Genomic DNA, 14,928 nt, shown 5'->3' with positions numbered 1-14,928 from the left:
TCTCTTCCCATCACATCATTTGTTAAATTAATCAATATTTAATCAGACGCCATCTCTTGGGAATGCACTTCGTCAATAATTAGGAAAGAAATCCAATCGCAAATTCTTTGATACGAGTGCATTAATGAAATTCCCGTAATCCGTTCTTGAGGAAGCTGGCAGAGCGCGGAACATGAATTTAATTAAACACTCTCGAAAGAATCAGCTATGCAAGGAAAAGGTAGAAGCATTTCCAGAGGCCAAAGGCACTTGATCCTGCTGAAATGCTCATAGTAGGTGGAACCTTTGCTCTGAATGTTTTCCTCTCAGTGTGTAACAGTGTTCGATTGGAGAGGGCCCATGGATGGGCGGGAGGCTCTGTGTCCTCGAGGTATGCCTGAAAAACGCCCCTTCAAGGCCAGAGGCCGTCAACACATAGCACCCAGCACACGAGTCTCGGAACTGTTATCGTTGTTGTTAGCAAGCGACCTCTGCAATTTGCCAGGCCCGAACACGACATCAAATGCTAGTCTCAAATGCCGCAAGACATTTGGCCCAAGTCAATGGGGGAGAGGCTGAATGTGGGTGGGGAAAAGGTGAGCAAAGGATAAGGGATTTGCAAGCTCTTGTCGGCCGTGTCGATGGGGGGTCGAAGGCTGACAGAGGTTATCACTGCACTTGGTATGAAATTGCATAATTGCCACAAGGGTTTCGGCCTGTCCTCGACATCCTTTCGATGACACTTAACATTTTCTTCTCTTCGCCCGTCTTGCAGAGAAACTAAACGTTCTGTACGAACGCAACTGGACGATGCTGATCCACGAGCAGCTGCGCCGCTTCGAGGGATCCATTGTGGCAGCCACGCGCCAAGGAGCCACCGGAGTCGGTGGCGGAGCCAGCTTCCAGGCAGCCAGCACCAGTGCCCTGGGACACTTTGGCTACGATGCAGGCGATACACAGATCTGGACCTTTAGCGAAGCCCTGCTCTACTCGGTCACTGTGATAACGACCATTGGTAAGTTACGCTTTCGCTTTCAGCGTGTTCCTGCCGTTCCTCACCAAGGCGACGACTAAGCTGTTTAGATTTATGTTTGATGTTCATCTTAGGGGAACGTCCAAGCAGGAGCTGGAGCTGCTTATTATGATTTGGGGCATCCTGAGGGAGGGCGGGACTGCAAACATTTACTCTGCGGGCAATGAGGGCAAATAGACAACATTCCGACGCCTTCGAGTGCAAACTACAGCGGCAGCAGAAGCAGAAGCAGACACAATGTGTATACGCTCCGTAGGCCCATTCCAAATATTTGCATATGCCGAACGATGTGAAGGGCGCGTGGGGCATGGCATGGGCTTGTTGTTACAAATTAACTGTATGTAGTGGCCATTAGCTGCGTCCGTTGTCAGGGAAACAGGAGAAGGAGGCGTAAATCAACTGTAAGAAATGATTAAGCAAGGATTAACCGTGAGAATAGTTATGCCAACAATTAAAGTGGTTGAAGATTGAAATTCAAAGCGAACCCCGGGACATAAATATACATTTTCTAAATCTGAAAAGTTAATGTGCATCGTGGGCAAAATACTTAATTGAACGAGAAGTTAAGCATTCGATTAGTCAGTGAATCCTCTTACTTATCCTAAGTATTCCTTATCATTTCGTTGACTCATAATTCTACGGTTATTTATATTCCTGGAATTCCAAAGAATCACAATTCGCCGCTCAGGATCGTGGGGGTTTTCCACAGCTTTCCCATTAAAACTATATAAATGTATATACATATCACAGCTCGCTCGTGCTCCCCATTTTTATAAGTAAAGTAAATATTTTATCTCCATCACACACCAACACTTTCTTTCGCTGCCACAGGTCATAGCAGTCTTACACCCCGTACATCCGCTGGAAAGCTGGCCACCATTTTCTACGCCCTCATCGGAGTGCCTCTGATGCTGATGTGCCTGTCCAGTCTGGGCACGCAGCTTGCCCAGCGACACCAACAACAACGACGATGGCAGCTACAGCGACAGCGACAAAACGGCGTCAGGTAGCGGCAGCGGCAGCTGGCAATGGGGTAAGTCAAACATGGCGTATGATTGATATTATTTAAGTGCATGCAACAGCTGCAGTTTATAAGAGCAGTGGCAAAGTTGACATGATTTTTATGGATTTTAATTCGATGGCTGGAAGGATTCGCCACCCACTCAGAACAGGAGCCGGAGCAGGAGCAGCAGCAACTGTTGCTGGTCGTCGACGTCGATCCACCAAGGAAATCAAGCTATTTGCCATTGCAAAGCAAACTTCCGACATTGTTTTGTGTGTCCAGAGTTGCAGGGCCAAGAGTTTAGCTGACTGTTATTTTCTGGCACCAACTTTTCCCACTACTTACCAAGTGTTTTTCCTTGCTCTGGTTGTAGTTCTGCCTCCCAAACTTATCCAGAAATAAAGTTGCGACAGCGTGGGTTGGTTGTAGCATTGCTTTCTGCTCTGCTCTACTCTGCACTGTTGTATGGCGATGTATGGTAGTCCTAATCTTACCAGGATGTGATAGGGATCTTTGAACACCCAAAGAAATGGTGGCCTTGTTGTGGCAGGGGAGGGGGTCTGCTTATAAATTCCCTAAATGCTGCGATTATGCCTTTTCTTCCCTCGATTTCTTCTTCTCCTTTTCCCCATGATTTAGTTCTCAGCGCCAGTATCCTTGGAAAATCGAACTGCATTTCGGGTTTCCTATTACGACTTTTAATTACGACACCAGAAGCCTTTTAAGTGGATCGCGGTCCCCAGAGTGGGTTTCTGGGTTGTAAGCCCGGGTTCTATTAACGGAAAACTGAAAGTTTGTAATTGATTTTGGGCAAAAACAACATAACTTTTTTTGCTTTTCGTTGTTCTGTATTGTATTTGTTATACTTTTTCTGCAGAGTGCGGCGGACTGTTTTTCTTTTCCGTTCCGGTCGGGACTGAGCTTTGATTTTTTCCCAGTTTCGTTGCGTCCTATTTGCTGTGCTAACAGAGCTCCTTATCGCTGTATAGAGTATAGAAATATATATTTTTTAGGGTGCCCCGAGCCTTTTTGTTGTGTTTGCGTGTTCTGTGCATTCGTTCATAAGTTTTGTAAGTGATTTGCTGGCCTCCCGTAATGACATTTCTGCCAGAGCCCCCAGTTAGAAGTTCCAGTATTTCCATGTACGTAGATTTACACTATCAGCTTTCACTCTTTAAAGCTTTAAGAACGAATGTATTTTGCATTCACAGGTCTTTCAATTATTCGTCCCGGTTCCGGTTTTCCTAGGCAAATTTCTGTTTAATTGCCACATTATGGTCGTCTGGCAAAAACGAATGGCAAAACAGAAAAACAGTAACTGGAAAAAAGGTCATCATAATTTGGTTAAATAAATAAATAAGTGAGTTTGCGGTCGCCAGAGCAAATTTGATCGCGATGCCAGTCGCCTGATTGTCATCTGACGACGGACGCGCACGGCGCGGACAAACAAAAAGTTCATTTCATAACTTAACATTTTAAAAGCAAACTCTGTCGATTTTAATGAACTGCAAACTTTAGCTCGGCCCCGAATTTTGGAAGCTCTTGGCCCCAGAAAACTTCACTGGTCTTTTCTTTCGCCCATTCGACACTTTAAGAGTTGGCCAAAACTTTGGCGCCTGTTGCTGTTTGAGTTGGGTCAAATGCCTGCCGCATAAATTTAAAGTTTCCTCCTTTCAGGGCTCGTGCTAAGTAAATTGAAATGAGTGCGAGTCACTTTAATGCCACGAGGGTAAAACTTTTTCCGCCACATAAACAATTACACGCCAGTCGCTGAAAGCTACTTAAATTCTACTTAAATATGTACAATACATGCATATACGCTCGTATATATAGGACTCTGTTAAAGTGGAGTAGGGCCATGGAATTTCTCAATTTTTGGCCAAGTAAAAGACAAAAACAACTACTACGGAACTGTAAAGTGGCATCCGGTGAACAGCATAGTTTTCAAGACTTTATGCATTTGCCATGGAAGCCACTCGAGCCTGTCAAATGCCACTCCTTCCGGCTTTTTTTTTTTAGACTTGTTGAACAAGATTTTTGCATTTGTCAGGCTAGCTAGAACTTGGGGCTCCCATGTTCTGATTTCGAATGCATTTAGCGACTCATTAGGGCGTAATCCCACCTGGGAAATTCACAAATGTGGATCGCTTGCGTGTAAGTAAAACGATAAGACTTGAACCGGAGCTTGTGGTTTGTTCTGGGGATTCGTCCCAAGGGCTGACTTATTATCGTCATCGTGTTGGCTGCTGCCACTCTCCATTTTGGCATTTGGCTTTCGTCTTTTGCAATTATCAGCATGCGTCATGCTGTAGCCGGTCGCCGTCCAACCACAAGCCAAGGGACAGAGACGTTTCGTTTGTGTGTGTCCATCAGATTGCTCTGGCAAATCATGATGATGCCACAGCACCGCAACGAACATGATGGCTGGCATCAGCCGCAAACAGCTTTGTGGTCGGACCACGACTATGACATCAGTCGTCGTTGGGGAAGGGGCGGGGCGTTGCGTTGCGGTGCCCTGCGGGCAAACGTCATTCAGGCCTCCGAAGTCGCCAGGGACAGGGACTGGGACTGGGACAAGGCATTCAAATTACGGGTTTTATTGATATTCCATCAAAACCGAAAACAGACTTGAAAGGCAGCCGCAATGAACACTTGCGCAATCAAGGGAACAATATCCATTCCCTGATTACTATGCCACTCGGCCATATTTTACTCCGATGAATACGCACAATTAATAAAGCCATGTCCCACCCAATAACAGGCCAATTGCAGGAGCTGTAAATACGATGCGGCCAACACGGAGACGAGTCTGAACGAAAGCTACGAATACGGGCAAGGACAGGCGGCGGCCAGGGGCAAGCTGCCACCGGATAAGGGAGAAGGTAAGTGAAAGACTCAACGTATGCAAATTGTACTGTCAGCTTAACAATTGGCCTATCGTTAATCATCTTTTAACACGTTCGCTCCTGTTTGCACTCCTTTCGGTCACCAGATGCCTGTCAATTGTTGCACAACTTGAATCAGCAGCAGCAGATGGCACAGCAGCAGCAGCATCCGGATGTCATGCTAATGACAACAACAACAACGGGTAGCGCAATGTTGAAATATGCACCGCAACAACAGCAGCAGCAGCAATTATCGACAGCGACTCTACCGCGGCAACATCACCAACATCTACATCCCCAGCAGCAACTGCAACAGAATTTTGTCGCCGTGCCGAGCAGCCTGCTGCGGTCAATGCCTCTGACTATGCCGCCCAGTTGTTATGGGCCAGCCACCGCCACGATTTACTTTCCGTTTGCACCGTCTGCAGCGGGCAGTCCACAGCACTCGCAGCATCTGGTTGGGACGGCAGAGCCAGCCAACGGGCCTGGCTCTGGGCCTGGTCTTGGCCAGCAGCCGCTGGTCAAGTATCACACGATTCACATGCAGCCTGCCTCCGCGAAGCACCGACTGCTGGCACCGGCTCGGGACGAGCCACCCATTGCGCGCCAAGGCACTGAATCAACGGTCACACTGGAGGGCATAGCATTGCCACCGCCGCCTGCCTACCAAACAGCCAGTATTCATGGTGAGTATTGTTCCATTCTTATAGCTCTACGGCTTACGCTTTACGGCTTACGGTTTACCTCAATATGCTTCGATTCCGCCGGAATAGGCTGGAGAACAGCTAATGAACGATAATGATAGTCGGGCGGAAAATTTGCATAAATCGAACAATGAAAACTGAATTTAATTGGATCAACAATTTGTGCCAGAGTTGTGCACATGGCAATGGAAAGCCCGCAAAATGTTTTTCCTGACAGCTTTTAGCCCTAACCTGCGACCAGAAACAAGCCCGAACTGTAATCAATCAATCATACGCCCAGTTGTCCCCAGCAATGCTGTGCACTTTCGCCCCTCTACATATCCCTCCCTTCGCTCATTTACGCGTTCAATTATATAACAATTTGTTGCCAGCATCATCATCAGCAGCAGCAGCCACAGCAGCAGCATCAGCAGCAGCGTGTTAAAATGACATACTTTACCCACTGTGGCATTAAAAGTTTTCAACTTAAGCCGCTTGACACGCCGAGAAAAGACGGCGACAAGGACAACATGCACTTGAGGCAACTTTCGACATGTGCGACAGTTTTATTGACGATAATGATGACTTGGCATTTGGCATAAAGACGATGAAGACGACAGCAGCAACGACAAAGCCAACGACTGTGGAGTGAATGTGGGGTGTCCTCGGTCTGCTCGTCTTCAGCTTGTGCGACGCATGCAAAACTCATTAAAGTTAACAGCTCTTGTTGTTGGTCCAGTTCGTGTGCCAGTCGCTGCGGCACGTGACGCTTTTGAGCAAGAACTCCTCCTCGGAGAACTCTGTTTAATTCCGCAACAAATTGCAGCGTGAGATTCGGCCATTTGTCAACGGAGTGTTCCATTGATTCCATTATGCATGTTAATTGTCCTCAACTGGCACCCGGACACAGATCAAAAGGGATATCCATCCCCAGAGCACAGTGCATCCTGCCCCCCCGACACCGACACCAGCACCAGCTGCAACACCAACAACGACCCTCCGTGGCAGACCACACCATTAAAGCACTGCCAAAGTTGCTGCAGCCATGCCACATGACCAAAGTCACTTTCAGGCGCCTCATTCCATGCACTCTAATGAATCTTTGTGAGTGTGGTGTTCTTTTTTTTTTTTTTTTTTTTTTTTTATATTCATATACTTATTTATTTGCTCTATAATATATACTGTACAATTTATATTTAACTTAATTTAACGGACAAGAGTATGTTGGGACTAGGGGCCCCGCGGACTGCGGTACTGCCGCAAAGCATTGCTTCGCAGTGGCGTGGACACCTACTCCGTCTGCTCCTTCCGCCTTCCAAGGATGCGTTCGCATCACGCTAGAGGCGAACTCCGCGGCCGCTTCCCACACCTTCGGGTCTGCCAGCATCAGCGGCACCAGAGTTTCGGTGCTGACCCTAGACCCTGCTGCTGTCTCCAATGTCTGACGCTCGAGGTCAAACCTGTGGCAGTCGAAGAGGACGTGGCGAGCGTCCTCCTCTATGCCTGTGCCACACTCGGGGCACCAGTCCTCTGTCTCGTGGCCGAAGCGCTTGAGGTAGCCGCGGAAGCAGCCATGTCCGCTCAGTGCCTGGGTAAGGTGGAAATCCACCTGGCCGTGCTTCCTTTCAACCCAGCATGCTATGCTTGGGATGTGGGTCCATCGGCATCGGCTGCACTGTCCGTCATGGCATCATGGATCTCCTTCCTCTCCCTTATCAGCTCCCTGAGCGGAACTTGCCCGGCAATGACTAACGCGGCTTCGTCTGAGATGGTCCGGAACGAGCACGCAATCCTAATGGCGCACAGTCTGTACGTTGCCTCAACTCCTCGCATGTAGCTCCTCACCTTCGCGGCTTCTGCCCACACCGGTGCGGCGTAGAGCATCTGCGACGTCACGACGCTCGTCAGCAGTTTCCTCGTTGCCTGCTTTGGCCCTCTGGTGTTTAGCAGCATCCTGGATAGCGCTCCCGCGGTCCCACCGGCCTTCGTGTGGACGTATTCCAGATGCTCTTTGAAGGACAGGCGCGTGTCGATGAGGACTCCAAGGGACTTGATGGACCTCTGCGATTTGATCGCGGTCCCACCGACCTGCACTCTGGCGGTCTCGACCACTTTACGGCTGGATATCAGGACCGCCTCCGTTTTTTGGGCCGCCAGCTCCAGCCCCGCGGCGGCTAGCCACGCCTCGACGGCTTGTATGGCGACGTTGGCTAGCTCCTCCACTGCGGCAAGTTCCTTCGCTACCGCCACTATTGCGACGTCGTCAGCGAAACCCACCAGGCTAGTGTTGGCTGGCATCGGGAGCCGTAGGACCCCGTCGTACATGGCGTTCCAGAGCAGAGGTCCCAAAACGGAGCCCTGCGGGACTCCGGCTGAGACTTCGTATGCCCTAGAGCCCTGACATGTGTCCATTGTCAGCACCCTATTGCTGAAATAGCTGCGCGCTATATTCAGTAGGTAGCCCGGGATGTTGAAGGACCTCAGTGCCTCCAGCGTCCGGGTCCAGTCGGCCGAGTTGAGGGCGTTCCTTATTTCCAGTGTCACCACCAGACAATAGGACTTGGTTCCGCCTCTCCACCTAGTCCCAGCAATGGCTTCCTCCGCCGTTTGTACGACCCGCAAGATGGCGTCCAGCGTCGACCTCCCTTTCCTGAACCCGTATTGGTTCTGGGAGAGACCGCCTGCTACTTCGATGGCTGCGCTCAGCCTCGCACCGATCACCCTTTCGAAGACTTTTCCCATGGAGTCCAGAAGGCAGATGGGCCTGTAGGAAGAGGCCACCCCTGGCGGCTTGCCCGGCTTGATTAATAGTAGCAGCCGTTGCCTTTTCCACCTCTCGGGGAACGTCCCCTCCTGGAGGCATTTGTTGAAAAGGCCCGCAACTTCTCTCGGGAGTAGAAGAAGTGCCAGCTTCAACGCGCTGTTGGGGATCGCATCCGGACCCGGAGCCTTCCTAGGTATCAGGTTTCTGCCTGCCTGCAACACCTCGGCTTCCGTAACTTCGCAGATGTCGCTCGGGCTATGCTCGACCCGCAGGGAGCTAGGGATCTGTCGTCCTCGAGGAAACAGTGCCCTGACTATACCCTCCAGTGCCTCTGGATCTGTTGGAGCTTTACTGCCCGCGTTCAGCCTCTTCACCACCATCCTGTACGCGCCTCCCCAGGGGTCCTCTTCGGCGGCATCACACAGCTTTAGGAAGCATTCCCTCTTGCTGTTCCTTATGTCGGTCTTCAGATCCTTCCTCGCCGCTTTGTAGGTCTCGCTGCATCGGGCCAAGCGCGGTGTGCCTCTGGCTCGCTGGAGCAGCCTTCTGGCCCGGTGGCAGGTTCTACGGAGAACCGCAATCGCTTCGCTCCACCAGAAAACTGGATCCTTGTGCTTCCGGAACGTCCCTCTTGGTAGCATGCTCTGGTCGCAGGCGCCTTCAAGTGCGTCCGCCAATTTGGTCGCCATATCGTTGGCTCCGTCTGCATCGTTTGCAGAGTAGCTCTCAAGGGCGCTTGCGAAGGCTTGGGCCCTCAGCGTGTCCTGGCGGTACGCCTTCCCATGCCGGAACGGGGTACCTCTCGATCGGGCAAGGGTGCCCAGGGTGCATAGTATGGCCTCGTGGTCGCTGGCAGTATATACGCCGCTGATCCTCCATCGGGCGTTCCGGGCCAGCGTGCTGCTGGCATAGGTGAGATCGATGATCGACCCTACCCCTGCCCTGCTGAAAGTTTGCTGGGACCCTTCGTTTAGAAGGACGACGTCCAGAGAGGCAAAAGCCTCCAACACCGTGCGGCCTCTGGCGTTTGTACGGGAGGACCCCCATTCCAGGGCCCAGGCGTTGAAGTCGCCTCCGACTACGACGTTGTTCCGTCCTCGCAGATCGCAGCTCAGCTCGTCCATAAGGCTGAAAGTCTCCAGTGAGAGGCTGGGTGCCAGGTAGCAGCTGTAGAACCATATGCCGCCTACATACCCTCGGACGAACCCGTCTGCCGACTTGGTGTCGCGGAATTGTGGCGCGTCGACGCCACAGAGCCACAGGGCCGCTTTGCCAGTAAGGTCCGTGGCCCAATCGCTGCTGCTGCCCACCTTATGTGGTTCGCTGAGGAGTGCCACCTCAGAGCCAAGCTCGCGCACCGTCTGCGTCAGGAGATCCTGTGCGGCCCTGCAGTGATTCAGGTTGAGTTGAATCAACTGCATGTCGTCCTGGTTTTGCCGAACCCGCTTCGCGTGGCTGGGCAGTTTTTAGTGCCTGCCTGGTGCGTGACCTCCTTCTTTCCAGCTGCTGAGCAGATGAAGCACGCAGGCTCTTTTTTGCATTCGGCAACTTTGTGCCCTTTCTCCCCGCATTTGATGCAGCAGCCACTCCTGTCCACTGTACTCTTGCAGTTCCGTGCGATATGCCCGGGTTCCAGGCATCGGTAGCACCTTGGGAGTCCATCTCTTTCCCGGATCCTACATATGGTCCAGCCGATCCTCACCTTGCCGCCTTTCAGGACCGCTTGGCCCAGGGAGAAGGGCAAGCTGACCACCGCCAGCTGGGACTCCGCGTATCCGCGGCGCAGACTGCGGACTCTTACTCGACCCTCGTCAATGTTGAATTGGCGAGTTAGAGCGGCACAGATCTCCTGCTCTGTCGCGAGGGAGTCGATGTCCCGTATCTCCAATATGACCACCTTCGAGTCTTCCGTCATTGCGCGCACAGACGCTCCATCGCCGAGGACACGTGCGATGCTGGCTTTCATGCCCTCAGCACTCTCCACGCTGTCTTTTGCGACCTCCAGCAGAAGGTTGCCGTTTATGGTGCGGCGTACCTTGGAGACGCAGCTTCCCAGGTCGGAAAGCTGGTTGTCGTGTCGTCTGGTGACCATTGCCAGAACCTCGCTGTACGACTTCCCGGGGGCCTGAACTATGACCGCGTCTGGGCGAGCGCGGCGTGCTGCTCTCGGCCTCTTGGCCACCACGCTCCATTCGCTGTCCGGGATTCCGGGGCTCTTGGGCTGCCTCATGGCGCTGGTCGTCGCCACGTCTCCGTGTGGCCACAACGGGGCCTTTTTAAGGGTCCTCTTGGCTGCGATAGCTCCTTTTCGCTGCCTTGGGCGCGTATGTGGGGTTCCCGGCTCCCCCATTGGACCTTCGGCCACGGATGGCTGGCTAAGTTTACGCCACGGTTCGGTTTGCGCTGTGGCATCTTTCCTCCAGACGGTCGTTGTCTGCTGCTCCTTGTCTGCGCTCCGCGTGCTCTGTGAGCATTTCGGGCACAGGCCTTGGGCGTCGGAGCCTTCCTGCAGCGCGCTTCTACCCGCTGCAGCCTCTTGGCTCGATTCGATGATGTTCGAGTGCAGCTCCTTCATGCGCACGAACAGTGCTCTGGTGGCCATGTTGATGTGGCGCGTATTTTTGTCCATCATCCTGGTCTGAACCTCATCAAGGATTTTTCCCAGCTCCGAGAGGTTCTCAAGGCAGGTAGCCTCCTGGTGGGCCTTGCTCTTCTTGGGCGGCGTTTGCCTCTGGGAACTTCCCGGGCTGGCTGGGTCCCGAACCCTCTTGTGGGTCTCCCTAGAGTCAAGGTCCCGACTCTGCGCCGCTGCTGCTGGAGATGGAGATGGCTCGCGTGCCGGCGATCGGGCGAGCATGCTACCCTTCCTGAAGGCGAGCTTTTCATCCTCCTCCATTTCTATTGTTTACTTTAGAATTTGAATTTCGAAATTAAAATCTCCCTCCGTTGGCGCGCAACTCCAGCTCTCTCCAACACTCTGGGTCGATCGGGGCAGCACCGTTCGTGTGGCAACTCTACGCGATCACCTGTCTGGCGGCGCGATCAGCTGCTGTGTGTGAAGCTCCGGACGAGAAGAAGAAGAAAGAAGAAAAGTTGAGTGAAAATTCCTTTTTTCCCTCCACCAACAATGTGGAAAGTGGAAGTGGAAGGCGCCAAAACAAGGGTTCACCCCCCCTTCCCCTGCTGCCTGGAGCGCACTGATTGTGCCACTGCAACAGAGCGGGATGCCGGCTTTTATACGCAGTACGTACCGGTGCGACAGCAACCTGCTCTCAAAAGCTTTTCTTCCAGGTAACACGCGCAGCGCGGATGCTAAAAACGGAAAATCAGGAGCCCGTGATTCAAAACAACCGCACTTGAAAACGCTCAACTCTGTGGTGTGCATGGTGGTGTGGATGTGGGTGTGTGTGTGTATGTGTGGGGGCCAGAGTGCTGCGAGTGCCATCCAAGTTAAAGTAAATATTTTCAAATTGTCCATGTCCGGACCCGAAACCGCATCGCGTTTTGCCAGCGTCCTGCTGACAGATCCACAGTGAAAGATGTTTCAAGGGTTCCTTCCGTTCGTTCGCTCCTTGGTGCCAAATGGGAGACAGGCACAGTGGTTTCCACTTCCTTGAAGGATCAACGTGGCAATGTGGTTGTGGCAATGAATCTGCTCAGATTTGCCAGAGAGCCTTGGAAACACAATTTTCCTTATAGCCCAGAAATTATTTTATTTGGTTGTGCGTATTTATCAAATGCATTCAATACGTGGACTGCCATTGGAAGTTCATGCCTCCGATGATTGCCCCACTGTATGCACCGCCAGATGTTAATATAGCTTCTGACATCCTGCCTGCCACTGCCACTACCAGCCGCTAATGAAAGTCAACGCCAAACTTTTGCTGGGCGGTGGAAAAGTGGAAGTGGCATCCAAAACCGTCGGCCACATTGTTGCTATTGCCGCGCCGGGCAACTCCTCCAAATCTGGGGCCGTACGTTTGATAAGCCTCCCGCGTTGAATAGGCCTCCCGTGGTTTGTTCTTCAAGTTGGTTTATTCAGGTGTTTCATTTACAATATCGGGGCGGGGTATTAAACTATGGGAGCGAGAGCTAAAAAACTTGTACCGCTTCAGTAAACTTTTTTTTTTTTAGGATTTAAGTTACCAAACTACCCGTGAGTAGCGTGGGATTATTTGGCCGCCCGCCTTTTGAAGGTGGAAATTGCCAAGTCAAAGAATAGAAGATGTTGGAGTACTGTTTATAGCTTTACATCAATTTCGTCGATGAAGTCAATTAGTGTTTGGTACGCGCTGATGTTTTCTTTTTCAAAGAATTTGTAAATATCATTATATTTTCTTAGAGATGGGAAGTTTTGCCTTGTTGTGTTGTACTTTGTACAATTGAAAATTAAATGCGAGGCGTTATCGATACTATCGCATGTATCACATATGTTACTAGGAACTACATGCATTTTGGCGAGAGTGTGCCTATCGAATGCGTTACCACTAAGCAGTCTGTTGATTCTTTTAGCGTCAATGGCTCTAAGCTTAGTTTTATTTAGGAACCACGGTTTGGATGATGTTGAGGGGAAAAGCGAGCAGTAACCTCGGTGCTTGATACTAGCAAACTCGGCGTATTCTCTCTCCCATTCTGCTTTTAAGATTCTGTGTATTTCGCACATAGCGTCTTTAAGGTTCCATTTAACCACTGTGTATTTTCCTCGTCTGTGGGCTTCTTTGGCTGCTGCGTCAACTGAAGTGTTCTGAGGGATGTTAGCGTGTCCGGGAATGTAGTGAACCTCTACAGTTCTTAGATGTGGATTTTGTTGGATCTTTTCTCTGATTTTGTAGGCGATAGAGTTATCCTGAATGTTCTTCGCCAGAATGAGGGCCCCGTTTCTGCTGTCTGTCAGGAGCGCGACGCGAGGAAAATTGTACAAAATAGCATGGTCTAATGCCTTCTCGATAGCAAGGAGCTCGGCGGACAACGAGGAAAGGGTTTTGTGCGTGTAATAGCTATCTAAAAAACCTGTCCTATCGTGCAGGAAAGCGGCGCTGGAATGCCCATCTGCGACTGACCCATCCGTGTAATAGATTTCAAAACCACCCTTTGTCAGCTGATCCTTCTTTTCCCCGTGGAGCAGCATGATACCTGCCTGGTCTATAGCGTGCTTGTTGGGTGCAGAACCCTTGAAAAATTCGAAGTCGGAGCTAATTTTAGTGCAAAATGAAGCTGTGTTCTCGAAAACCTCAACTCTATCTATTATGCTGCCAAACTCCCGATATGCCTTAGCGTAGCCCGTGTTTAAATCCCTATTTGCTGACACTGTTTCACTTGCTGGGAGATTAAATGCAAACACCTTAACCAACTCTTTCGCCAGGAATCTCATCCTGTAGTCCGGGGGAAGTTCTCCTGCCATGTGATATATGATAGGAACGGGAGTGCAGATTATCAGACCCAGCGACTTTCTGAGGTGATGGTTGCAGTGGGATTTGATTTTGGCCAAGGCAGATTTGGACAGGTTGCAGAATGATGAGCACGCGTACTCTACTACGCGTACTACTTCTGACAAATGCCTTGTAAAATATAAGCCCTCTTTTGGGGCTGATAGCATAGTGAGACCCACTGAGTAATCTGAGAAATGCACAGTTTCTGTTCGATTCCGAGATGGCCAGATCAATTTGACCAGAGGCTGAGTTGTTTGCTGAGATAGTCCTGCCTAGGTATTTGATCTGCTCTACTTGTCTGATCTCAACTCCTTGATGCGAGATATTTAGCGCAGCTCTACGATTGTTGAAGTAAATCACTTTAGACTTCACCGGATTGAATGACAGGTTTAGCCTATTGCATTTTTCTTCGAACTTATCTATACTGTCTTCCAGCACACCTTTCGCAATGGATACGTCTTTATGAAAACAAACTATGAAAAAGTCATCAGCATACTGAAACAGTAAGCAGTTATGACTGTTAATATCATGTAGTTCGGCTGTGTAAAGGTTAAAAAGGGTTGGGCTGAGACAGCTACCCTGGCTAACACCTCTGTTCACCTCTACCTCGCTTTTGCCCTTTATGAGAATTCGTCTGTTAAGGAAGCTGGAGATCCAAGCCGTGAGGCTTGTATTGAACCGCATATCCCTCATCCTGTGCTCGAGTGTGTCCACTCTTACGCAGTCGAACGCTCTTTGTAAATCTAGGCAAGCTGCGACAACCTGACAACCCCTCGCCTTCAGCGCCAGAACTTTGTTGATAAGGTCGTTGATGCAAAGAGCCGTGGACCTGTTTCTCCTGAAGGCATAGGACCTGACCGGCAGCAGGTCACAGTTTGCTATGTGCTCGTCCAACTTCAACTTTATCAACCCCTCTATGGATTTAAACAGCGTGTTAATCAAACAAATCGGCCTATGGTTTTGGAAGGAAGTAGGGTCTGCATTCTTCTTGGGGATGGGTACCACTTTTATCCTGCGCCAGACTTCAGGGATGACGCCACTCAGCCATACTTTATTTATAATTTCAAAAATGTCTTGTTTTTTCCCACTTGGTAGCTTTTGAAGCATCCTGAACGAGATGCCATCAGGGCCTCTAGCCGAATTGGGGTTCCT

General features: G+C 50.6%; 1 pseudogene; it reads left to right on the top strand.

Moving 5' to 3' along the window:
* The window catches only part of LOC117193258, a 36,328-nt pseudogene that overhangs the window by 15,395 nt on the left and 6,005 nt on the right, over positions 1–14,928 (top strand).

The sequence above is a fragment of the Drosophila miranda genome (genome assembly GCF_003369915.1).
Source record: "Drosophila miranda strain MSH22 chromosome Y unlocalized genomic scaffold, D.miranda_PacBio2.1 Contig_Y2_pilon, whole genome shotgun sequence".
In the NCBI taxonomy this organism is placed as follows: Eukaryota; Metazoa; Arthropoda; class Insecta; order Diptera; family Drosophilidae; genus Drosophila; species Drosophila miranda.
This window is presented reverse-complemented; position numbering and strand designations above follow the sequence as displayed.